Source organism: Sminthopsis crassicaudata, chromosome 5, assembly GCF_048593235.1.
Source record: "Sminthopsis crassicaudata isolate SCR6 chromosome 5, ASM4859323v1, whole genome shotgun sequence".
In the NCBI taxonomy this organism is placed as follows: domain Eukaryota; kingdom Metazoa; phylum Chordata; class Mammalia; order Dasyuromorphia; family Dasyuridae; genus Sminthopsis; species Sminthopsis crassicaudata.
In genome coordinates this window covers 49,296,269-49,324,054 of record NC_133621.1, presented here as the reverse complement: position 1 = coordinate 49,324,054, position 27,786 = coordinate 49,296,269, and the positions used below count along the sequence as shown (strand labels likewise).

Below are 27,786 nucleotides of genomic sequence, written 5' to 3'. Positions count from 1 at the left end.
GTAAATGTGGATAATAAAATGTATCTTATGCAACCTTGGTGGGCAAATATGTGATGGAAGATGTAAAAACACTTTAAAATCAAGAGTGAAGTGTGTCTATAGCCACCATTTCAAGATATAGATTCTCATGTTCAATAACAAATCCATAAAGTATCCTTAACATGTGCCATGCTTCCTTCCTAGTCTATAAAATCTTGGGAATTCAGAGTGAGAGGGACTCCATTACATTGGCCCATCCAATCCAGTGTGCTCACCTTACAGGAGGATCTTCAGTGAGCTTGAATAACTTACCTATGACCATGACAAGGAAGTGATTTGGATTTAAGGGAGGGAGGCCTGGGCAAGGTGACCTGCCTCACTTTCTCCTCTGGAACCATATTGATCCAGTGGCCAGGTATAGATCAGGATGACTGGAGATGGGCCTGGAGGCAGGGTGCCTATCAGGTCCCTTTGACTGTGGCAGTTTGCCTGGGAGAGGGACACTGACAGGATTATGTTGTCTTTTAAGTGGACCTTTATTGCAATGGTTGCTTATTGAGTTCCTTTATTAATAGGACTAACTTCACCCCACAGACACTGGATCTAATCATGAGTTTAGTCTCACAGGTTATTCCTTATGCACAAAATGTTCCCTCATTTGGCTTATAAATTTCAAGTTGAATTATCACTTAACCTGAGTCTTTCCCCAACTTTGTCCACCTCATGGCAACATGATAAAAGCTTTTTGCCCCTTAACTTTGGCAAAATGTATCATTAAGATTAGGTAAAAACTGAAGGAAAGATGGTTTCTTTAATCTACTCAATGTCAGTTGGACAACAGTTCTTTCTTTCCACAGTCCTTCCCACTTTCCTCTCTTTTTTCCTTCCTTCCCTCCTTCCTTTCCTCCCTCCCCTCCTTCCTTCCTTCCCTCCCTCCCTCCCTTCTGTCCTTCCCTTCCTTCCTTCCATCCCTCCCTTCTCTCCTTTCCCTCCCTCTGTCCTTCCTTCCCTCCCTCCCTTCCATCCCTCCTTCTTTCCTTGTTCCTTCCCTCCCTTTCCTCTTTCCCTCCCTTCCTTCCTTCCCTCCCTTCCTTCCCTCCTTCCCTTACTTCCTCCCCCTCCTTCCTTCCTTCCTTCCCTCCCTTCCTTCCCTCCCTTCTTCCCTCCCTTCTTCCCTTCCTCCTTCCTTCCTTCCTTCCTTCCTTCCTTCCTTCCTTCCTTCCTTCCTTCCTTCCTTCCTTCCTTCCTTCCTTCCTTCCTTCCTTCCTTCCTTCCTTCCTTCCTTCCTTCCTTCCTTCCTTCCTTCCTTCCCTCCTTCCTTCCTTCCCTCCTTCCTTCCCTCCTTCCTTCCCTCCTTCCTTTCTTTCTTCCCTCCTTCCCTCCTTCCTTCCATCCTTCCATCCTTCCATCCTTCCATCCTTCCATCCTTCCTCCCTTCCATTCATCTCCTCCCAATGTGCCTTTCATGTTTCACATGCTGATGGGGGCAATATGGAAAGAAATTGGATTTTTTATAGCCAAACATTCCCCCATTAAGTGTGCAAGGGAACAATGACTGCAAGTCTTCCCTGGATCTAGAGAGGTTCCTGATATGTTTCATAAAGGACAACAGAAGAGGGATTCACTTTAGGCCAAGGGAAACAGGCTTTCTGATACAAGCCCATGCTGCTTCCTGCTTGTCCTGACTAGGCCATCTTTAATTCCCCAACTCCTGACTTCTACCCTCCCTCCCAGAGCTCCCAGATAAGCAAATTCTGAAAGGGCTGTTAACCCCCCATCCTGAAAGCCTTTCTGGAGGAGGGACACATCCTTAAGGGAGGATTGGCAGATGGACTGTGCACATGTGCCCCCTGCAGGGGCTTCAAACTGCTTTAGTTTTTGTTAACCCCTGTATGAACTGGGCAAAAGACTCCCCTTGTAACACTGAAAAAGCTCTAGCTTTTTTGCCAAAGGACATCAGACTCCCTGAAATCCTCACTGTTCCACTTATTGCCCCTAGACCTTTGAGGAAAGAAAAGCAGGAATTAGGGGAAAAATTTTGGTATTGTTTGGTATTTATTTTGGTATTGGTAATAAATACTTTGACATTTATTCTAGCAAAAGCCATCTGGATAAGAGACATTCATGATAGTCTCATCTTCCCTCTCAGTCTTCCTCTGGGAGGGGTCCGTGTTTACTGTCCTTAGTAACCCTCATCTCATATTGGGAGAGCTGGAACATAACCATCTATTCTTGACCATCTTCCTAGAAACCTCCAGGGGAGAACTTTCTAAAATGCCCCCAAATGGACCTTGTTGTCCAGAACGTTCCCCCTGGGACCTTTGGGAGGAATGCTTGGGACCCATCTTGGGAGAAGTTTTGGATTGGGGGTTAAGGGAGGATGGAATTTAGTGGTTCTTTTGGGAGCAGCATTGGCTACTTTGATGGTACAGACTTCTTGGGTTCCAGAACCTTCTCCTTGTGGCCATTTAGAGCAAGGTTCAGAGATTATCTCTGGGCATGTCTTGTATTCTGTGTCCAGGTTGGGAAGGACTTTCTATGACCTCTTCGGAGCAGCACCATCACTTTTGTCAAGTTAGGCTGGGGTGACTTTCTTATAATGCTTGGGGAAAAGAGGAGCCAAGGGTTTCATCAGTATAAGAGGAACTGCAGAGTTAAAGGGAGAGCAATGAAAGCCAAACTTCCCACCTGAGAGGGGGCCCTAAAATACTTTTCCTGTGTTGTTGACCTGGTCGGATTATTTTTCTCCTGTTTCTTGAGGTTGGACATTTGCTCATTGACAAAGGTGCAATACAGTGAGGGGGTCTTTGCAATATCAGTGATTCTTCCTTCTGGAATTGGTTCTTCTGCTGCTCCTGGACCAAGTCTGTGAATGAAGAAGGGACCATATGAGCAAAGTGGAAGGAATCAGGAAAGGGACTGTGGGTGGGAAGATGGAAGCAGCTCTGGGATTATGATCTACCAATAGTGTGCCTGGCCTTTGGCGGACAAGTGGACCCTTGTCAATGTGCTCTTACCTGTGCTCTCCCTCATTGCCTACTGGTAGGAAGCCCAAGAGACAACTTCTTTACTTCTAATTTTTCTGATAAAGCACTTATTGGTACAGTATTGTTTTTATGGAGTCACCCCCTTAGCCTGGGAGCTCTTGCGGATCAGTACCTAGCTTGTACTTCATTTTGTATCCCCCAGTGCTTACTATGGAGCTTGGTCCACATGAGATAATAAATGGTTATTGACTGTGGCCTCCAATTATTCTCTCCTGTTTCTCTCTCTTGTAAACTTTCTATACTCTGGTTTCTGACATTAAGTTGAGTTTTCCTATTTGAAATGCAAAGTTACTATTAAATCCCTCAAAGTAAAAAAGTAAATTATTTTTAAAATTAAGTTTCAATTAATTTATTTAATATTTTACCCAAATTACATTAAAAATCTTTTTACATTGGTTATAAACCACATTTGAAATTATATAAAACATTTCTATAAATGTTGTGGGAAAAAAACAAAAACCTAACATAGATCTCTTAGTCTAATGCAAAATAAAAAGCCTCAAGAAAAATTAAGTTAAAAACAGAGAGATAAAAAAGGAAATAGTAGATGCTTTGATCTGTATTCAGACATAGTCATTCCTTCTCTCTGAATGGATAGGATTTTTATCATCAGTCCTTCAGAATAGTTGTGGATGATTGTGTTACTGAGAACAACAAAATCATTTAACTACTCACCCCAGAACGTTGCTATCATTTCATATATGGCATATTTCACTCTGTTCATGGAGGGATTGGTTTTCCATGTTTTTTTTTTTCCTTATTACATTCTGCTGATATTCCATCAGAGAAGCTTGCTTCACAAATTGTTTCTACGTTTGCTATTGCTAATTGTATTTCTCCACATTTATTCTATCTTCACTCTGTCTCTCTTGTAACGTGTTTTGCTACTGACCACTGACTCTCCCAAATTGGCCTGTTCTTTTATCACCGGTGTTTCCCATATTCCATTCTCCTCCCATTTTCCCTGCAGGTTGAACTAGAATGCTATATCCCAATTCAGTATTTATGGTGTCTCCTATTTGAGTCAATTCTGATAAGAGTAATGTCCTCTCATTCAACCTCTCCTCCTTGTTTCCCCCACTAATAAAGCTTTTTTTTGCCTCTTTACCATATAACAGATAATTTTTGCACCATTCCCCTTCTCCCTTTCCCTTTTCTTCGTACATTTCCTTCTGCTTTTCATCTTTTTAAAAAAAATATTATTCCTTCATATTCAACTTACCACCTTATTGTCTGGCTATGTATACTCCTTTCTAACTGCCAGAATATTGAGAATGTCTTAAGGAGTTACAAGTAAAACCCTCCTATGTCAGAATGTAAACACATAAAGCTTAAACCAATGCCTCAGTCTCTCTCTCTCTCTCTTGAGCTTTCTCCCCCAATTCCCACATAATGTATGTTGGACCTGAATGCCCAATTGCCCATGAATCTCAAGGTGTGCAAAATAGAAGCCGTTCTTTGTCTTATACCCTCTGTTCTCCTCTGAGATTCCCTTTTCTGTCATCCAGGTTTGCTGGGTCAGTCATCCACCCTATTTTCCTCCTTTTTTTTAGCCCACATATCCATTGAGTTGGGCATTTTAAAATTCCTTACTCAATAACCTTTCCCCCCTAGAAGTTTTCTTTCTCTTCTCTCAAAGCTAACTACCTGCTCACCCTGGCCACCCAAACTCTTCTGATTGTCTTATTTTTCCATTAGAATCGTGTATTCTGATGTTATTTTTATATACTCTGTATTTATCTGGCATATTCTAGTTTATGTACTTTTCATCCTCCCTCTTAGAATGGACATTCGGGGAATCTTCCTTGTTGAGTATAGTGACTCACATAAGCACAAGTACTACTACATGTTTCTTGATTAACTGATTCTCACTGTGGGGAAATATCCGATTTCTTTTTGCCATGTTAAATGAGAAGGATTTTCTGAAAGAAGAGAGTGTTTCAAATGTTTACAAAGCTTTACTTGCAATAACTACCCCATCTTCCCAGCTAAAGGAGTAGCAAGTAGCCCAACAAGGCTCTAACAGCCCAGCTATTGCTTTTCATGATCCTATATGTTTTTACAGTAGAGTTAGTCTCAACACAACTGATAAAAATGATCCATTCCTACAGGTCCCTTTTCTTCCCTCCTTTCTCCATCCCTTCTCTCCTATATCATTAAAAGTAATCCAGAGGCAGCAACTGCAAAATTCTTTTATATGACATAGAAGAAATAGTGAGTGGATGGAATCTTGAAGGCAAAGTGTCTGTCAGCATAAAGAAGAATCTTCAAAATTTCTTTGCTGTGGACCTTCTATCAGACTGCCCAAATCACAAAATGTCTGAGAAGCATTCCAATATTCTTTCATTTCACAACATCCTATGGGCCTGTCAGGCTTACAGTCTATGGGCTCACATCCCTGCATCATCTTTCCCCTAAGAGTTCTCTCATATTCATATTCTCATATCCATGACATGACATTTATTAAGAGTAAAGTAGTAACTACAATGTGGGCCTGAAGGGCCAGAATGAGAGCCTTGAAAATGCTAACCTACACTTACCCAGGACAAATCTTTCTTAATCCCCCAGGTTATTCCTTAGCAATACAAGGTGCCCTCTTTCCCCTTGTAAATTGAAAGCTCATTAGGAATTTAGTCGGAATCTTTCCCCCACTTTGCCCACCATATGGCAACATAATAAAGCTTTGGGCTCCTTGAGTTGGGAAAAAAAATGGTAAATTAGTAAAAATTGGGGCAAAAAAGACTTCTTTAACTTACTCAAGATCAGTTGAACAACAGGCTCTTCCCTTACTTCCTTTCTTGGCAGGCTGTATGGTATGATGTGAGAAATGTTAAAAAGCTTCTCTCCCCACGGGGCCCTCTTTTCTTCACAGTGAAAGTACATGAAATTCTTGCTTAAAGCATAATTTCTGAAAAGCTCCAAAGTAAATGATATTTTCTGAGTAATTCATTAGTACCCATTTTGGGGGCCTGAATGTCTGGGGAAAACCAGGCAGCTTTTGATTTTGAGAGTTGGAACTGAAGATGGAAAATGAAAAGTTCCTAGTTTGGATTGGTGTTAGTAAGAGCAAAGTACTTCTGATAACGTCGTTTATAAAGCACTTTAGAAAGTTTGCTAGATGCTTTAACATCCATTATTTAAAAGGTATCTTTTAAGGTAAGTGTTACATATGCTATTCTCCCTTTTTTATTTGAATAGGAGACAAGTAGGAAGACTGGGCCACACTGGATTGGTTTAAATTGGAGAGAGAATTTGAATCCAGATCTTTTTTCATGCCAAGTCTAGAACTTCATCTATATCATCCCATGAGGGATCCTCATTACAAGAAGCCTAGAGAAAGCCTGTAGGCTCTGGAAGGGGAGATGGGAAAATCCTGAAGAGAACAACGGTCTCTTTCCCTATTGTTTTCCAGTGCTGTTTAGCACTCTAAATTTGTGCGGACTTAGTTTCTTTCATCTAAATACATTCTAGGCTGCTTTGTTTCATTCAGCTCAGCCTCATCCCCTGGAAGTTGACTGTAGGATCTCATATTCTCATGCTCTAGAACCCAAGGATTGGAAGGGGACAGCAGCCTAGGGACATTGTTTATACACTGTGTGTAGAGAGGTTTGATTATTTTATTGTAACATGCCCTCCTAGCAGTTACTATTACCAGTCTGTCCTAGGCCCAACAGAGTACCTTTGACCATTGACCTTTGCAGTGTCAACTTTACCCGGCTCGCCTCCTCTGAGGCCTTCAAAAGTCTACTTGAATAGTAGTTTAATAACCGGTAGCACACTCAAGAACAGCCATGTGTAATCTTAAAAGCCTTTATTATACCTATTCACATAATACCCTGACTTGATGCCCTGACTTGTTAGTTCCCTAGTGAACACCTGGTCTGAAGACCCATGTGTTCACTACCAAACTTCTTACCTCTCTCGTCTATCTATCAGCTTGGCTTGGCTTGGCTACCCCAGGCTAGGGAGCCAGGTTAAAGAGAGCGACTGCTGTCTGCAGTGGGCTTATAAAGGGCCTGTGAGGTCACACACACAGCCAACCAGAGAGAGTCGTCACCCATTACGAAGCTATCTCAATATGGCCAAGATCCCACCCACAGGGCAGTCCTATATCCACAGATAATACTTCTGGGCCACTCAATTTCCTGTTGCGTTATACCCGCCCATTTAAAGGGCCCTTACATTTTATCATATTATTTTTATATCTTTTCTATATTTTATCATGTTTATATTTCTTTAGAGCTGTGTCATCTACAATGAAGCTATGTATGAATAGATAAACCAGAATAACCTCATTGTATAACTTCCTGTATAAAACACCATTCACTCTTTCCTCCCAGTTGCTAGATTAAGCTGAGTTCCCTTTTTGCTTTCTTTCCTTCTGTGCCAGGCTATCTGCTGTGATGTTCATTTCTAGGAGGAGGAAGCTATTTGGTGGCATATTAATGAGCATTTGGTAATTTCAGGATCAGATGAGTAAGAACTTCCCTGCAAAGGAGTTGCCTCCAATTTAATTCATGACTTTTCACAGAATTGGACAGTGTTTCTACAGAATTACCCTGATATTTTGGCAGAAGAAACTGGACCTTCTACCATTTCCACTTCCCAGGAAAGGATTCTCCAATATTCTGTTGCTTTGCTAGTGGATGCCATTAAGTGAGTTTGCTATCCATCTGGGGACAGCATATCCTGTTGCATTGGGGCATAGTAAGGGGATTGATAAAAGTTGATTGACTGGATACATGGAAGAACAGGGGCCTTCCCTTCCTTCTATTGCTCTCCCCCCACCTTGAATCATAAGGATACTCGAAGGGTGATGTAACCCTAGCTCTTCATTTACAGATTATGAAAATGAGGTCCACAATTGCAGGGGTAACAAAAAGTGTGAAAATCACTTGATTTTCAATTAGCTGAAAAGAGAGCCTTTGATTAAAAAAAACAAACATTCTATTCATGTTAAAAACACTGAAAACCATAGGAATCAAAACAGGTTTCTTTAATAGGATCAATAGTGGTCTAAAATCAAGTATTGGCTGAGGAAATTGGTCAGGTAAATCCAAGATAAGGCAGAGATGCCTACTGCTTCCACTATTTCTTCACAAAGCATGAGAAATGCTAGCTATAAATAAGGCAGGGAAAATAAATTAAGATGATAATGCTTGTAAAGAGGAAGGAACATTGTTTTCATTAATTGAGGCAATTAAAGCCTTCAATAAAGTAGTAGAACATGAAAGCAATTTTTTTATGTAGTTTTTTTAAATTCATTTTTCCAAATTATCCCCTCCCTCCTTCCACTCCCTCCCCCAGATGACAGGCAATCCCATACATTTTACATGTGTTACAATATAACCTAAATACAATATATGTGTGTAAATACCATTTTCTTGTTGCACATTAATTATTAGCTTCCGAAGGTGTAAGTAACCTGGATAGATAGACAGTAGTGCTAACAATTTACATTCACTTCCCAGTGTTCCTTCTCTGGGTGTAGTTATTTCTGTCCATCATTGATCAACTGGAAGTGAGTTGGATCTTCTTTATGTTGAAGATATCCACTTCCATCAGAATACATCCTCATACAGTATTGTTGTTGAAGTGTATAGTGATCTTCTGGTTCTGCTCATTTCACTCAGCATCAGTTGATGTAAGTCTCTCCAAGCCTCTCTGTATTCCTCCTGCTGGTCATTTCTTACAGAGCAATAATATTCCATAAGCTTCATATACCACAATTTACCCAACCATTCTCCAATTGATGGACATCCATTCATCTTCCAGTTTCTAGCTACAACAAAAAGAGCTGCCACAAACATTTTGGCACATACAGGTCTCTTTCCGCTTCTTAGTATTTCTTTGGGATATAATCCCAATAACAGCAATGCTGGGTCAAAGGGTATACACAGTTTGATAACTTTTTGGGCATAGTTCCAAATTGCTCTCCAGAATGTCTGGATTCTTTCACAACTCCACCAACAATGTATCAGTGTCCCAGTTTTCCCACATCCCCTTCAACCTTCATCATTATTTGTTCCTGTCATCTTAGCCAATCTGACAGGTGTGTAGTGGTATCTCAGAGTTGTCTTAATTTGCATTTCTCTGATCAGTAGTGATTTGGAACACTCTTTCATATGAGTGGAAATAGTTTCAATTTCATCATCTGAGAATTGTCTGTTCATATCCCTTGACCATTTATCAATTGGAGAATGGTTTGGTTTCCTATAAATCAGGGTCAGTTCTCTATATATTTTGGAAATGAGACCTTTGTCAGAACCTTTCCTTTTAAAAATATTTTCCCAATTTGTTATTTCCCTTCTAATCTTGTTTGCATTAGTATTGTTTGTACAGAAACTTTTTAGTTTGATGTAATCAAAATCTTCTATTTTGTGATCAATAATGATCTCTAGTTCTCCTCTGGTCATAAATTCCTTCCTCCTCCACAGGTCTGAGAGGTAGACTATTCTCTGTTCCTCTAATCTATTTATGATCTCATTCTTTATGAAAGCAATGTTTTAAAAAAAGTTTTTTTTTCCCTTTCTGTTACAAACAAAACAGGATAGGAAGATAAATTTAATTTATAATGAAATGCATTGAATCTGGGAATTTAGCTATCATGATCTTTTATAAGCTTTCACTAAAGAATAATTAAAATTATTTTTATAGGAAGGAGAATAGTAAATAATTTAAGAAATTTAGCATGGTTTAGTGGATAAAATGCTGAATTTGTATTCAGGAAGACTAGAGTTTGCATTCTATTCAGATACTTAGTAATTTATATGACTTCTAGGCAAGTGATTTAATCTCTTCCTTCTTCAGTTTCTTTATCTGTAAAATGGGAATAATAACAATGTTGAGTAGGATAAAATGACATCATATATGCAATGTGCTTTGTAAATCTTAAAGTGCTAGTTTTCATTAAATATTTTTGGGAGATATACTCTGCAAGAGGACTTGTCTGGGTATTTGTTTGGATATTTTGTTGTGTCAAAAGATTTACAATTTAACCCTGATAAATATATCTTCTGCTGACTTGAGTACAATGCTTCTTGGTATTTCAATGGAAATCTTTCAGGAATTTCTATCCCCCCCACTTTAAAAAAGAATAAACATTCACCTCATCACCTGTCCTCTGCTGGTAATCCTCTGGAAACAACTGGGTTGATCCTGGGTTGATCATATATATATATATATATATATATATATATATATATATATATATATATATATATATATAGATAGATAGATAGATAGATAGATAGATATATAGATAGATAGATAGATAGTTCATAATTGAGAGCCCATATTCAATGTCACTCTATTTTGGTTGGGCCTGTCCCAAACTTGTGCTCTGCCTTTTCCTATGCTGAATCACCCTTATTACCACTGGGACTCAGAAGTAGACATTGCTGGAAGTACAGGTATTATTACCCTTTGCAATCGATTATAAGAGGGAAATATAAAATGTTAGAGGAACTATCTAAAAGCCCCTTTCCCAACCTAGATCTTATTGAAAATTGAGAGATACTTATTATAGAAATAAATTAATTGTTTGGCAGGCCATACGCTGTCATAGAAACTCTTGGTTATCTTCATCCCCTACATGGTCATTACCCTGAAGAACATAGTCAAATTATTATTATTATATCCTACAAGTATGTTGACTTATTTTTTTAAATGAATAATAAGCAAAAGCTGACTGTTAGGATGTTCCATTTTCTGTGTCCAGGAAGCTCTTGCCAGCAGGTGAACCATAGATAATCTTGGCTTTTCTAAAACAAAGGAGGTCCACAAAAACATTAGTACATTTCAAATATAAGGTAAGCATAAGTCTGGCAAAAGTAAAAGCAAGAAACTTTGCTATATAATTGAGCCATTTTTTTAGTTGCCTATAAACTTCAATTTTCTTGCAGTTTTATTCATCTGCTGTTTTATTTTCAGAATTTCAAATTTGGTATTTAATTGGAGTTTTTAATTTGTCCTAGCTTTTTTAGTTGTAAGCCTAATTCATTAATAATCTCTTTTTCTATTTTTAAAATATGTATCTAGAGATATAAAATTTCCCCTAATAACCACTTTGGCTGCATCCCAGAAATTTTGTTATGTTCTCATTATTGTCATTTTCTTGGATGATATTGTTGTGTTTTTGATTTGTTGTTTTACCCATTCATTCTTTGGCATTAGAGTATTTAGTTTCCAATTAATTTTTGGTCTATTTTCCTTTGTTGTTTTATTGCATATAATTTTTATTGCATCATGATCTGAAAATGCATTTATTATTTTTGCCTTTCTTGCATTTGATTTAAAGATTTTTATATCCTAATACATGGTCATTTTTTGTATATGTTCCATGAAAGGCCAAGAAAAATGTATACTCCTTTCTATCTTCATTCAGTTTTCTCCAATGATCTATCATACATTGGATTTCCTAAAATTCTGTTTACCTGCTTAAATTTTTATTTATTTTGTGGTTTGATTATCTAGTTTTGTGACAGCAAGGCTGAGATTCTCCACTAGTATAGTTTTGCTATTTTTTCTTGCAGCTCTCCTAACTTCTCCTCTAGGAATTTGGATGCTGTATCACTTGGTGCATATATATAAATATATATATATATATATATATATATATATATATATATATATATTTAATATTGCTTTTGATTCATTATTTCTGATATCCTTTAGCAAGATATAGTTTCTTCCTTTATCTCTTTCAATTGGATCTATTTTTGTTTTTGCTCAGGATAGCTGTCTCTGCTTTTTTTTTTTTTTTTTTTTTTTATATACTTCCCTGAAGCATAACAGATTAAACAGATTCTGCTATATAACCTTTTACCTTTACTTTGTATATATATCACTGTACTTTAAATGTGTTTCTTGTAAACTGCTATTATATGATTCTGGCTTTTAATCTACTCTATTTACTTTTTTTTTATGGGAGAGTTCATCCCATTCACATTGATAGTGAAAATGACTAATTTTGTACTTTCTGCCATCTTATTTGCCCCAAGTTATGCTTTCACTTTCCTTCTCCCCCTTTTTTTGGCTCTTCTATTTTGCTTCAGACCACTACCCTCCCTTAAACAGCCCTAGTCATTTACAGCCCCTCCCCCTTTATTTCAGCTTTTCCCTACTACTGCTGTTTTCCATTCTCCCCCTTTCCTTTCCCCTTTTTCCTCCCACTTCCAGATAATGTGAGAGATGTTTCTCTCTGATACAAAATATGTCTGACATTCTCTCTTTGAGCTAAATCTGATGAGAGCAAGATTCACAAAATTCCCCCTCCCTTCTTTCCCTCACTTATAAGAGGTCTTCTTGGTTTCTTCATGAGATATAATTTCCCTCATTTTGCATTCATTTTCTTCTTTTCTTGGTCTAATCCCCTTTCCATCTCTAGTTGCTTTTCCATATTATCACAATAAAATCAAATTATATCAGCACTCTTTATGAATACCCATAACAGAAGTATAGTTCTTAAGAGTTCTTTTCCTTTTTACTTTTTGATGCTTCTCTTGAGTTCTATATTTGGAGGTGAAAATTTTTGTTCAGCTGTGGTTTTTTCATCAGAAATAAAATGAAATTCACTTGTATCATCTAATGCCCATTTTATTTCCTAAAAGATAATGCTCAGTTTAGCTGGATAGTTGATTCTTGATTCTTGGCAGCAATGCAAGTTCCTTTGCTTTGGAGAATATTAGATTCTAGGCCCTTTGATCCTTTAAAGTGGAAGCTTCCAGGTCCTGGTTGATCTTGACTGGCACCTCAATATTTGAATTGTTTGTTTCTGGCTGCTTGCAATAATTTTTCCATGATCCAATAATTCTGAAATTTAGCTAAGATGTGTCTTGGAGTTTTCATTTTGGGACCTCTTTCAAGTGGTGTCTGGTGAATTTTTCAATGGCTATTTTATCTTCTGGTTCTAGGACATCAGGGCAGTGTTCCTTGATGATTTCCTGAAAACTGGTATCTCATCTTTTCTCATCATGGTTTTTAGGAAGTTCAGTAATCCTTAGATTGTTTCTCTTAGATCTATTTTCCAGGTCAGTTGTTTTTCCAATGAGGTATTTTATTTTTTCTTCTCTTTTTTCACTTTTCTTTGGTTTTGACTTATTGAGTCATTCATTTGCATTTGTTCAATTTTCAGTGAATTATTTTCTTCAGTTACTTTTTTAAAAGTTTTTTTTGTATTTGGCCAATTGAATTTTTAAATGATGTTTTGTTTAATGCATTTTTTTTCTATTTCACAAATTCAATTTTTCAAGTTTTCTATCATGCAAATCTTATTTTGTAACCAGTCATATGCTTTTGATATTCCAATAAATGTATTTTATAAGTAGTTTTATTCAGATAATTTCTGGGTTTCATTTTCTAAACACTCTTGCAATGTTTTCCTTTCCCCATTTTTCTTCTCTTTTTCAAGATCTTTTTTGAATTCTTCCAAGAGAGCCTTATGAGATGGGCATCAATTGATATCACCTTTTAGAGTTTCATCTGGAGATGATCTGCTTTTAGTGTCTTCAGAGTTTGAACTCTGTTCACCATAGAGTTCTTTCACTACAAAAACTGTCTTCAGAGTTTGAACTCTGTTCACCATAGAGTTCTTTCACTACAAAAACTATCTCTGGTCATAGTCACTTTTTGCTTATTTTATTTTTTTTTTAAAGGTCTGTATTAGAGCAAAGGGAAGACCGTACAAGCTTCCTCTAGAGGCCACAGTGACTGCAGTGGGTCAATGCTAATTAACTTCCAAACTGGATGGGAGTGGCCAGGGGCTGCAATATTCTGGACTTTAGGGGTTCACTGTCTGTCCTTTGTATTAAGGTTCAATGTCTTCCAGCTTATCTGCTGATCTACTGGCTTGCAACCAGGACAGAGGAGCCAATACTGCTGTAGATTCTTCCTGGTAGATTCCCCAGCGTCCAGAGCCCATACCTCCTTGGGTGAATGTACTTCCTGTGCTTGGGCCTCCTCCCTGGCAGCTCAATAATAACAGACATTTTTGACATTCTTCCAAATCATATTCTGCTGGAAATTTGTTAAACTCCAAATATTTGTGGTTTCTTTCATTCCAAAACCAGACCAGAGGCTTGATTTGCCACTAATCTGAGGGACATTTTGGAGAGCTCAGATAAAGTTGTGTCTCCTCTCTGCCATTTTGGCTCTGCCCGTGCCACCCACTCCCATCCCCCCCGGACAATTTTCCTAAAGTATTTCTTGCATTATTGTGTCAAGGTTTTGGTCACAGATTTTAGGTAGTTCAATTCTTCTATTTTCTCTTCTTAATCCATTCTTTAAATTTGTCTTTTAACTTATAAGATGTTTCACATTTTGTTGTCTTTGTTTCTAATCTTTACAATCTGTTTTGTTAGTTCTTGATTTGTCTTAACATCCCTGGCTTCCCCTTGCCCAATCCTCATTTTCAAATAATTAATTTTTGAGACTCTGTACCTCATTTGCAAGTTGGTTTCCTTTTTTGTTCCATTAGCTTTTGGTTTTTGTTGGACAGATTTTATTTTTTATTTTGGTTAGTTTTTCCTCAATGTTTCTCATTTAATTTTTAAATTGATTTTTCGGTTCAGTTCAGTTCAATTCTCCAAACTCTTTAGGTTTGGAGCCATTTACATTATTTGTTGCAGCAAAATCTTTTTTACTTAAGTGTTCTCCTGTGAAGATAAACTCTAGTCTTCCTTGTTTGCATAATATATTTCAATGGTAGATTGGTTCTTTGCAGGTACATTTTTTAAAAAGGGGAATTAGTATTAAGCACCTCTAATTGTGGTTTAGAGGGATGGTTCCTCAAGCTTCCTTTCAGCTCTGCCTTCTGATCAGGAACACCAAACAAAGGTGTCCCACTCCTGCAAGTACCAGCTACCAGCAGCATCCCTGACTGTATCCACTGAGGGCTAGTTTCTTCTTGTCAAAGCCATGTTCTCAGGTTCTCAGTGGCACAGGTGGACCCAGATGCAATCCTAATCAGCCCAGCTTCATTCAGGCTCCAGGACTCTGACCTCAACTTGACAGTCTGGGAGATGAACTCTGTGGTTCCCATTGAAGCTCCTACCAACACCCAGTTAGGTTGGGGGTCCCGCTTGTTTCTGTGGATTTGCCTCGAGATGTTGGCGCTTCAGACAGGTTCATCCCCAGCCCAATGGCTTTCTTTGCATCATTTTGTGTTATGTCTGAAGGACCCCTTTTACATCCCAAGACTTTGATTTTAATGTCTATATTTGCCCCGACTACCCAAAGTCTTCTATTTTAATGTTTATATTTGCCCTTACTACCTCCAGGTCTTTGATTTTAATGTCCATATTTGACCTTAATGTCTATATTTGCCCTGATTCCCCCAAATCTTCAATTTCAATGTCTATGTTTACCCTGAGGCATCACCATTTGTTCAATTTGTGAGGGAAATTGGGGGAGCTGGACCTTAACAATCTATTCTCATCTAAATTCTTAGAATCCTCTAGAGGGGAATTTTTTAGAAAGCCCCCAGAAGGACCTTGCTGCCTAGAACCTGCTCCATATAATCTTTAGGAGAAGTGTTTGGGGATTGTCTTGGGAGAAAATGGCTTGGATTAAGAGCCATCAGATGACAGATTTTGGTGATCCTGTTCAGAGGAGCCCAAGCTGCTTTTCTCAGACCAGCTGGTATATCTTTTTCCTGGGGCCTTGGTGTGGAGAGTTTGAGGATGGTCTTGGGACAAGTTTATGATTGGGGGGCCATGGCAGGACAGATTTTGGTAGTCCTCTTGCGAGGAGGAGGAGGGGCTGCTTTTCTTGGATAAACTGGTGTGGCTTCTTCAGGTCCTGAAGCTTCCCCCTGGGGCCATTGGGAGAAGGTTTCAGGTGCAATCTCCAGAGATATCTTGCCCCTGGCCAGGGCAGAGTGAAATTTGGAGGTCATTTTGTGAGGGGATGTCTGACATTCCCTGTCCAGGGCAAGGTGGACTTTAGAGGTCCATTTTCATGGAGTAGTGGCTTTTTCAGGACAGGCTGGAGTGATTTCTTGTGGTCCAGAAGCTTCTCCCTGGAGCCAATCAGAGGAGGGTTCAAGGACAATGTCGATGGATGTGGAATCTGTGGCCAGGCTGGGATATACTTTTGTGGTCCTTTAGGAAGTTGCATCTGCTGCTCTGCAAGGGAAGTCGTAAAGCAGGCTGTAGTGTCTGGGAATGGTTCTTTCAGTAGCAGAGGCACTGCCTTGGTCATAGGAGGAGCTACGAAGCCAAACTTCTCACCCATGTCAGGGTCCTAATGTTATTTTTCTCCACTTTTTGACCTGCTAGAAAGGATGTTCTCCTGGCCCTTGAGATCGGATACTTGCTCATTGCTTCTTATTGACAAGGGGGCAATAGGGGAACGGAGACCTTGGAACATCACTGATTTTGCCCTCTGCTCCTGGACCAAGTCTGTGAATGGAGGAGGGACTATATGAGCAAAGGCGGAAGGAATCAGCAAAGAGATTGTGGGCAGGAAAGATGGCAGCAGCACAGGAATTGTGATCTACCAATAGTGTACCTGGCCTTTGGAGGACAAGTGAATCCTGTTAATGTGCTCTTGCCTATGCTCTCCCTCATTTCATACCAGGAAGAAGCCCAAGAAACGATTTCATTGCTTCCAGTTTTTCTGGTAAAACACTTAATTTTTTTCAGAATTGTTTGTATGGAGTCATCCCCTTAGACTGGGAACTCCTCCAGGCCAGTGCTCAGCTAGGGGTATTCTTGGTAAGCCCCCCGCACTTAATATTGAGGTTGGCACATAGTAGATAATTAATACATGTTTATTGACTGTGGGTTCTACTTATTCTCTCCCCTTTCTCTCTCTTCTAAACTCTCTGGACTCTGGTTTCTCACATTCTCATTCAGTTGAGTTTTACTAATTGAAATGCAAAATTAGTATTATACCCTCCAAAGTATAAAAGTGAATCTCTTTTTTAAAATTTTAATTAATTGAACCATTTACCCAAGCTACATTCAAAAGATTTTTTCACATTTGTTTTTAAGATTTTTGCTTTGTAGTTTCTTTTCTTGAATCCCACTCACAATTAAGAAGTCACTTTTGACAATATCCAAAATTTTCTCATAAAAATTGTGAATAAAAACAAAGACCTCCCACCCTAATGAAAATAAAAAGCCTCATGAGAAATTTAGTTAGAAATACAGAGATAAAGAGGGAACTAGAGAATACTTTGATCTATATTCAAGCACAATATCCATTCCGTCTCTGTGAATGCATAGGATTTTTTATCCTAAGTCAGAGTAGTTGTGGACAATTGTGTTACTGGGAACAACAAAAACATTTGCAACTGGTCTCCCCAGAACATTGCTATCATGTTATGCATGGTATATATCTCTTTTTTTCCCCCTGGGAACATTGGTTTTTATTTCCCAGAGAACAATGATATTCCATCAGAGAAACTTGCTTAAAAATTATTATTTTTTATTTAATAGTTTTTATTTACCAGATATATGCATGGGTAATTTCACAACATTGACAATTGCCAAACCTTTTGTTCTAATTAAAAAATTATTTTTACACTCACTATTGTTATTTGTATTTACCCCCCATTTATTCTCTTTCTCCTTTCTCCCTGTCTCTCTCCAAAAGTGTTTTGCTTTTCACTATTGACTCCCCCAACATGATCTCTTCTTTTATCACCCCCCTTCCATATTACATCCCCTTCCTATTTTCCTGCAGGCTAAGATAGTTTTCTATGCCTCTATTATAGAGTATTTTCGATGTCTCTTATTTGAGCCAATTCTGATGAGAGTAATGTTCTCTCACTTAACCTGTGCTCCTCCTCTCCCCCTCCAATGGAAAAGCTTTTTCTTGACTCTTTTTCTTATAGCAGAAAATCTGCACCATTCCACTTCTTCCTTCCCTTTTCCCATTACATTTCTATCTCGCTCTTTTTCATCATTTAAAAAAAAAGATTTCCTTAAAATTCTACTCATACCCCTTATGCTCTAGCTATGTATACTCCTCCTTCTAATTGCCAGAATATTGATAATGTCCTAAGAAGTTAAAAGTATCATCCTCCTATGAAGCAATGGGAACAGATTTAGCTTAAATCGCTCCCAGGTATATTGATCCTGCCTCAGTCTCTCTCTGGAGCTCTCTTATGCCATTCCCATATAATATGTGTTGGACATTTTGACCCAAATGCCTAATTGCACCTGAATTTCTATGTGTGCAAAACACAGTCCCTCCTTTGTCCTGCATCTTCTGCCCTGTTCCGAGATTCCCTTTTCTGTCAGCCAGGTTTGCAGGCTCAGTCATCCCCCACTCTTCCCTTTGCTTACCCCTCACAACATTCATTGAGTAAGGCATCTTTTAATCCTTTACTCAACAATCTTTTTCCCTCTAGATGTTTTCTTTTCTTCACTCCCCTAGCTCACAACCTGCTCACTCTGTCCATCTGTTTCCCGAACTCTTCTGATAGGCTCATTATTTCATGAGGAAAATGCCTTCTGACAATTTTTAGATGCTCTCTATTTATCTGGGATATTCTAATTGATACTATTGGCCCTCTCTCTCAGATTGAATTTTTTGTGGGTAACTTTCTCTTTTAAGTGATATCAGAACAATGATTACTCCATGATTGATTGATTCTCACCCTGAGGAAGTGTCTGATTTGTGTTCACCATGCTGGTTTTCAAGGATTTTCTGAGGGAAAAGAATGTAAAGAAATAAATACTAAGAACTCTTGTTCCAAGAACTACCCCATCTTCCCAGCTAAAGCAGTAGCAAGCAGCCCAAGAAGGCCCTAACCTCTTAGTGGTTACAGCCTTGGTGTTGCTTCTCATCGACCCATACGTTTTGATAAAAATGATCTATTCCTACAGGTCCCTTTGTCACTTTCCTCCTCTCTCCATCCCATCTCTCCTATGTCAACATCATTAAAAGCAATCTAAAGGCAGCAACTATGAAATGCCCTTGCATGCCAATAGAAGAAATAGAGGATGCAACCTTATAAGCAAAGGGTGTGTTGGCATAAAAAAGAATCTTCAAAATTTGTTTCTTTGCTGTGGCAGGTACCTCCTATCAGACTCTGCCCAAAGCACACAATTTCTGAGAATAATTCCAATTTTCTTTGATATCACAACATCCTATAAACTTGTTACAGTTCATGGACTCTCATCCCTGCTTCTTCTTTCCCCTAACAATTCTCTTATATTCCTATTCTCAAATCTACATGACCTAAGGGCAAAAGTAGTAACTACAATGGAGGCCAGAATGAGAGCCTTGAAAGTCCCGACCTGAACGTCTACCCAGGACAACCCTTTCTTAACCCTTTCAGTGCCTTGAAGCACATCAGCTCTCTAGAACAAATGACAGGTTGGCTACCAAAGTACAGGAGAAAGGGATTTTCCACACCTACCTGGGATATCTACAGGTACAATGAACAACTGAATCCACCTCTCTCCAAGTAAATAAAAGCAATAGAGTAGATACACATTTTGAAATTGCAGAGAATTTTTAAAAATGAGTATAATATGTGGTTTGGAGAAAAGTGGAATAGGCTCCAGTATCAGTGTCAGAAGGTTAATTGTCAGATCAAGGTTAGGAACTTTGATGCTGCTCTGCCCCATCTCTTCTTTGGCTAAGGGGATACAAAATTTGTATCATCCCCCAATAAGGAAATTTTTAGGACCTGCAGGCAGTCTGAGGGTCACATTAGAGAGAGAGAGAGAGAGAACACCTGTCTTTTGTATTTTGCACTGTACTTGTCAGCCTTTCTCACTGTACCATCTCATTTGATCCTTACTATCAACCCTGTGAGGAAACAGAGGCAAATGGGTGAAATGGTTTGTCTCAGGGACTCTCAGCTCTCAGTGAGACTGAATTTAAAACTCGGGTCTTCCCAACTTCCAGGCCCACATCTTTCTTTTACTTAAGAACCGAGGAGCTTCTTCAGGATAACAACAAAAAGCCATTTCCTTTGTAGGTGAGTCTCAAATGTTTTGAGTAATCTCCCCAGAGTCAGCAGAAGAAGGTTCTCTCTCATGGATCTCACTTGAAATCTATCTGCTACTCCATTGAAGGCAGAGGACCAAGCATCTTGTCCATCTTTTATTGCTGGCACTAGGAATGTCTCAGTCATCTCTAGACCAGTAACTTCCCACAAAAATACACACCTTCCCCCAATATAAACTCCCTCATTCCTTCTTCTACACATATCCAGCTATCCTCACCCCAGAATAGTCTATATCATGGAGCCTCTACCTGTAAGAGCTTCTGGAAGATGAGAAACACTAGGCAGCCCCTTAGTTGGTGAAGTACCAGGTTATGGAGCAAACAGACACACAGTGTTTCTCCCTCTCTTTCTCTTTCTCCCTCCCTTTCTCCTTTTTTCTCTCACTCTTTTTCTCTTTTACTCTCTTTTCTTCACTCCCTCTTTCTCTGTCCCTCTCCTTTCGCCTCTCTCTTCTCCCTCTCCTCCCCCCTCTCCCTCTCTGTCTCTCTCCCTCTCTCTCCCTACCTACCACCTCTCTCCTCTCCCTCTCCTCACGCTTCTCTCTCCCTCTCCTTCTGCCTCTTCCCTCTTCTCTCTCTCTCTCTCTCTCTCTCTCTCTCTCTCTCTCTCTCTCTCTCTCTCTCTCTAGTCATGACATCACATATAACCATTTTCCCCATTATATCATTTTTCTCCGTCCAATTAGTCAATTAGTTCTCTCATTGCAGGCTGGATTGTTTGTGCAGAGACAGGAAGCTTGCTCAGTACTTAGTTTCATGAATTCAAGCCACTCTGCCTTCATTGGGTTTCACCTATTTCTCACTAATTTTCATTAAACAGTTTTGTCATCTTCCACCTCTTATGTATCTTTAGCAATGATTGCCCATTGCCCAACTCTGCACTTTCAAATTTCTAGTCTTTTTCTGATTGTCCATTGATAAGGAAGAAGATATATTTGTGATCCAGCATGGATAGGTGAGGGGAATTTGATATGCTTCTTTGAAAAACTTTTTGATACAGCTTTCTTTCTTTTTTTTTCTTTCTGGTTCATGTCCAATCAAGGAGAGATATATGGCTTTCTTTGTTGATAGGGCAACAAATTTGCCATCATCTTCCTCCTCCTCCTCCTCTTCTTCTCTATGTTCCCTAATACACTTTACCTCTATTTGTACCCTTGATGCAAACATCCTTTTAACTATCTCACCCTAGGTAGAAAGTCTACTTCTCTTACAATTACCTTGCAAATTCTACTTAACCAATTTACTTTTCAGAGGGTTGTTTTATCCATTTCACAAGATCTATTTTTTAGGGAGTTGTTTTCTTTTTCAATTTTGTCAAATCAATTTTGTAAGGAGTTATGTACTTTTTCTATTTCACCAATTCTATTTTGTGAGATCTTCTCTGCTGATAATTTCATATTTTGGTTTCCAAATCCTCTTGCAATGTTTTCACTCCCTTTCCCCATTTTTTCTCTTTTAAGATCCTTTTTGAAATCTTCCTAGAGAGCTTTATTTAAAAAAAGGGACCAATGTATATCATTTTTTGGGACTTCATCTGGAAGTGATCTGTTTTCATTGTCCTCAGGTTTGAAATCTGCTCTTTCTTCACAAAAGCTGTCTGTGGTCAGAATTCTTTTTGCTTTTGTTTTCTCACCATTTTTAAAATGTTGAGTGTAAGGGCCAATAAGGTCCTGCTCTCTCTTTAAGATGTGCTGTGGAGCCTGTATGCCACATCAGCTGGTAGGGTGGGCCCAGGAGTTAAAAAGGGGCTTGGCCTCTTGAGGCAGGAGCTTGTGTCTGGAAGGAGTTAAAGAAACTGCTATAGGTTTCTTGAGATGGCGAGGGGCATGTCCTCTTGCTAGATCTCCTCTTGGGACTCAGCACTAACTCCAGAAGCTTCCATTTTGTTACTCCACCTATGCAGTTCTGAGTGGGCTGAGCATAGGCAATCCCAGAGAAGAGGCAGCTTAAATAAACAGCCCTGAGCAAAGCTTGTGCTCTTGTTCTCCTGCTTTCTTGCTTTCTTGGGCTACTCCCACTGAGAGGATAACTGAATAAAGACAGAATGTTTGCACCTCTTGGTCAATCTGTCTCTGTGTGATCCGGGCTAGAGCCTGAAAGCAGCTAAGCTAGCCTAGTCACAGACCATCAATAGGTGGGCTAAGGGACACTTAAGTGGTGACCATGACTATGCAGCTAGGACCTCACTGTGTAGCAGGTCTACACATTGGGAAGGGAGACAGAATTCTGCTCTAGTGAGTAGAAAGTTAGGGATGGGATAAATTATTGTGAGGGTCCCATAATGGGAGGTGCTAGGGAAAAGTTTATAAAATAGTGAAGCAAGCAGGATTGGAAATTGATTTTTAAAAATGAGAGGTAGTAGGTAGTCTGATGGCTTCCTATGATAAGGAAACAATGAGAGCCATCCTAGAACAGCATCACCTCATTTATCAGGTGATTAGAAGCTTAAGAAGCTTAAGAGTACAAACTGCAATCCATTAAAAGTAGATAATTAAGTGTAAATGGAGAATCATAAAACAACTGAGGGATATAAACTGGCACTCACTGGGAGTAGGTGGAAGTTAGCTGTGGGAAAGAAGCAGGAAGTAAACCAAAAGACGAAGGAGGTGGATGTGATGAAAAAGGAAGAGGTAGTGAGGAAGAAACAGGAAGTGGATATAACAGAACAGGAGGAGGCAGGAATAAGATGAGTAATGAGGAAGTAAACAGAGAAACATATAACCTTGAAGAAAAGGATGGTGATAAGATGAGGGAGGAGAAAGCAAACAGAGGAAAGGTTGCCTCCATCTCTAAGGCATGGTCTTCTCCCACATCCCCCACCCTCCCTGAGGAGATGTCTCCCATCTGCTCCCCCTTGTGAAGACTTTGGAGATTCCCAGACAACTTTAGGACAAATGATTCAGAAAGCAGTGAAGCAAGGAAAGAGAGTTGAATCAGCTCCCAAGCAAAAAAAGCTCTGTAATGCAAAGAAAAAATGCTAACTTAGCAAGTGCCAATAAGGCTGATATAAACTCAGAAGAGAAATCAGAAAGTGAAGCAGGTAGTGATAAAGAGGAACAAAAGAGAGGGAAGGAACAATTGAAAGAATGGCAACCTCCACCTCTGTTTGCAGGCACTTGGCCTTCTTCCCCAATAGCTCTGCCTTCCGCATGGAATGTATAAAAAACCTTATCTGCTTTCCTTCAGCAGGCACCTCAGGAAGGAGAGATGGAGGCAGACAAATGGCTTCATGCCTGCCCAGTATTTGAGGATAATCAAAGGGGAAGAACTTGGGCCCCAATAGAACAGAAAAACTAAAAGAAATGAGGTTGGCAGTCCACACATATGGTATAGATTCTCCTTATGTAAAGGAATTTTTATGCTCCTTAGCAGAAAGCTTACTTTTAACCCCAAATGATTGGAAGACTATTGCTAAAGTCTGTCTTAGTGTCTCTGGGACTCTTCAGTTGATGACTCTGTTTGCAGACTTGGGAAAAAACTTGCCAAAAAAAAAAAAAAAAAAAAGACATGCAGAGCCGCACCCTTCAAAATGATTTCCAAAAAATAATAGGAGCTGGAAGGTATAAAAGATGTGAGGATCAAATACAATATGATGCAGCAGCATATGCAGCTGTGGCCCAGTGTGTTCAATGAGTATTTAGCAAAATTCAGGCTTCTGGAAAGCAGAAGCCTCCATGACAAAGTTTAAACAGGGCCCAGATGAACATTTTTCTGATTTTGTGGCCTGCCTACAGGCAGTTGTTAAGAGGTCCATGGGTAAAAGGGAAGCCTCCAGTCTCCTTATATATAGAAATTGGCAGGGGAGAATGCTAATACTAACTACCAGAAGGCCATGCTTACTTTAGATGGGAGGAGGCTGGCCTGAAAGAGAAGATAAAGAGATGTGAGAATGTTGGCTCCAGTGCCTTTTAAATGGATACCCTTGTGGCTGCTATACCTAAAGGGATTGCAACAGAAGATCTTCCATGGCAGTTTGCAGATAAATGGGGGTTATCCAGAACCCTGGTGGTCACAGATCTCAGGTACAATCTATGGGGCAGGAACATATACCACTCCCACAGGATTTTTAATTGGGGTCATTGGTTATTGGGGCACCACCTTTCATATCAAGCTCCACACCATTAACATGGAAATCTTACACCCTGGTTTGGGTATCTCAATGGTCTTTCTCAGTGGACAAAGCCCAAACCTTACATGAAATTGTGCAACAACAGTTGAAGGCAAGGCACATAGAACCAATATATAGCCCATGGAATAGCCTTGTATTTATCATCAAGAAAAAAATCTCGGAAATTTAGAATGCTGTGGACTTTAGGGCTATTAATGCTACTATTGAAGCTGTGGGAGCCCCACAGTCTGGCATGCCATCTCCTAATCTGGTACCCACCGGCTGGCCAGTTACAGTAACAGACATACAAGATTGTTTCTTCTCCATCCCTCTGGCCCCAGAGGACAAGAAAAGATTTGCTTTTCCCATTCCCTCTACAAACAATGCAGAACCTGATCCAGGCTACCAAGGAAAAGTTCTCCCCCCAAGGGATGTGTTGTAGCCCCATCTTGTGTCAGGCTTATGAGCTCAAATGCTAGAACCAGTTAGGAAGGCGTGGCTTCAGGCCATGATACTGTATTATGTGGATGATACACTGTTATCAGTGAGCAGTGGGAAAGATCTCTCTGGCCTGCTCAAAGAGACCATAAGTATTCTCGCTTAATGTGGACTGGTGGTAGTCCCAGAAAAGATCTGATATAAATGTTCCATCATTTACCTGGGGCTCTGCATGGGGACTTCTGCAGTTACTAGCCATATACCTGACTTACAATTAGACAAGGTGAATACTCTGAATCTATTTCAGAAACTGGTTGGACAAATTCAATGGTTAAGGGCTCGCCCCCCAGTCCTATTTCTTTAATGCAGCCTTTATATGACATCTTGAAAGGAGAGTCTGATCTAAACTCCCCTCATAAAAGGACCTTCTCCATCAAGGACGTAATTTATAATATCATTTCTCTCGCTTCTTAATCTGACACAGCGAGGTGGAACCCCATGTGTCCTGTAGAGGTCTACTTAGTAGACCAAAAAATTCCTTTTGTAGTACTATATCAAGGTAGTGAAATTTTGGAATATGTGTACATGACAAGATCACAGAAGATATTATCAAACCACATTGAAATGCTGGGAGAACTTGCCCTTGAGGCAGGAAAAATAGCTTCTCATCTAACAGGGAAAAGACACTTACTGTGTTTATCCTTTGAACTGGGAGCCATGGGCGTATTGTGCCTTTTGGACTACATCAAGACCCCATTCTACATGCTTGCTCCTTCCCTTGCTCTCCCATATTCTGGCACAGCCCCCTCATAAGACGATTGTTGATGAGCCTGTGCAAGGAACAAATGTCTTTACTGACTCTACTAAGAACCACAGGCCTTACTTTATCATGAGCGCTCAAAAGATATTCTGGTATTAGAGACTCCTTAAGATTCCATCCAGAAAAATGAGCTTTTCATTATCCTCCAGGCCTGTAAGAGATACCTGGAGCCCATTAACATCATATCAGACAGCTTATGTGCTGTCTTGAGTGTTTCAGAGGCATTGAGGATGCTATCCTATAACCTCAGAATTCTTCAATTGCTGACCTTCTTGCTGACTTGCAGTTGATTTTACAGACTAGGAAACATCCCATTTACGTCCTGCATGTATACTCTCACCAATGCTGTGCAGGAGGCATATTTGCTGGCAATGAGGTGGCGGACCAGGCTTTACAATGCTCCCTTCTCCCAGTTGCCACAGCCCCTGAATGTGCCCATGATTTTTTCCACATTGCCTTTATGACCTCACCTGGGAACAAGCCCAACAGTTAGGGAAGCAGTGTGTTCAGTGTGTTCTGTTTCTCCCTCTTCCACCTAGTAAAGGTGTTACTCCCTGGGGTTTATCCCCTAATGATTTGTGGCAATTGATGTGACCTATGTGGGCTGACTGACGCCTTTTCTAAATGCCTTTGGGCCACTGTGGCCTCCCATGAGAATACTCCCATCATTAAACATTTGTATAGTTGCTTCTCTTCTCACAGAGTTCCTAATACCATAAAGAATGACAATGGTCCAGCTTATACTTCTAAGCAGATGGTTACCTTCCTCGCCATGTTCACCATTAAATATGTTACGGGGATTCCTGATTATCCACAGAGTCAGGCCCTAATGGACCAAGTCCATAGTACTCTGAAGGCCACCCTTGTTAAATAGAAAGATGGAGGAAGTAGACAGAATCCCCAATGGCCCACACAGGCAGATGTGGATAAGGCCTTATACACTTATAATTTTGTATAGGGATACTGGCCTCTCTCCAAAAATGATACATATGGCACAAACTTATAGACAGGACAGAAAACTAGGTCCCATGGAAACAGCACTTCAAGTGCTGGAGAACATTCAAAAGGTCCTTTGAAAGGACAAGGAAGGACATTGGCAAGGTCCATCCTTAGTACTTTGGAGAGGGCCAGGATATTTATGTCTTGCAGATCCTGATGGGGAAGGCCGCTGGATTCCAGATAGAACAAGGAAAATTGCCCTTAATAAAACAGGGGCCGAAGAAGAAGAGAAGGAGATGATCCAAAAAATGCCCCAAACAGCGCTGTGGTGGGGAGATGACTATCCTTGCCAGACTGGCTTAGTGATTGGATCCAACATACTTCCTTTCCCATCCCCTTACATTGTATCCCATGGGCTCGATGTAGCCATTTTTGTATTGTTGCTTATTTTGCTTTTGCCTACTTGGATGCTTTATATGTATTCTTAAAAATTCTATAAAGGTGCTTAAGGAAGAGCTTCTCATTCATCCACATGAGAATACTCGGTCTTATTAATAAAAGAGGGGGAGATGTAAGGGGCAATGAAGTACTGCTCTCTCTTTGAGATGTGCTGCGGAGCCTGTACGCCACGTCAGCTGGTAGGGCGGCCAGGAGATAAAAATGGGCTTTGCCTCTGAGGCAGGAGCTTATATGTGGCAGGAGTTAAAGGAACTACTCTGGGTTTCTTGAGATGGCAAGGGTCATATCCTCTTGCTAGATCTCCTCCTGGGACTCAACACTAACTCCAGAAGCCTCCAGTATGGGGCTCCGCCTACGCAGTTCTGAGTGGGCTGGGCCCGGGCAATCCCGGAGGAGAGGCAGCATAAATAGACAGCCCTGAGCAGAGCTCATGCTCTTGCTCTTCTGCTCTCCTGCTCTCTTGCTTTCTTGATCTTTTGTGCTCCTGCAAATCCCACTGAGAGGATGATTGAATAAAGACAGAATTTTTGCACCTCCTAGATGGTCTGTCTGTATGTGTTCTGGGCTGGAGCCTGAAGGCAGGGAAGATGGCTCTAGTCATGTGCCACCAATGGGTGGGCCTTATGGGACATTACAGTTGAGGTGTGTTTTAGGGCAAAGGGGAGATTGTCCAAACTTCCTCTATAGGCCACAGTGGCTGCTCTGGGCCAGTGCTGACTAAGTTCTGGTGCTGGATGGGTGTTGCCAGGTCCTGTGAAATTCTGGCATTTAGGGGCTCATTATTTGCTTTTGGTATTTGTGATGGATGTCTTATAGCTAATCTACTGATCTATTGCAACCAGCACAGAGTGGCCAACACTGCTGTATATTCTTCCTAGTAGATTCTCCCATGCCTAGAGCCCACATGCCCTGGGTCTCAGTACTGCCTGTGCTCGGCCTGCCTCCCACCATGACCAATTGAAAAAGACCTTTTCTGAAGATCTTAAAAATTATCTTTTGCTGGAAATTTGTTACACTCCAAATATTTC

The 27,786-nt window shown here is 40.0% G+C and overlaps 1 long non-coding RNA gene across 1 annotated transcript; it reads right to left on the bottom strand.

Annotated features, from left to right (window-relative positions):
* Positions 1–10,582: 10,582 nt before the first annotated feature.
* On the bottom strand, positions 10,583–25,778 carry LOC141542336 (uncharacterized). The gene is made up of 3 exons (XR_012482130.1): positions 25,701–25,778; positions 18,634–18,683; positions 10,583–10,789 (listed from the first exon to the last, which is right to left on the bottom strand). It is a non-coding gene; the product is annotated as an uncharacterized LOC141542336 (long non-coding RNA).
* Between the last annotated feature and the right edge of the window lie 2,008 nt (positions 25,779–27,786).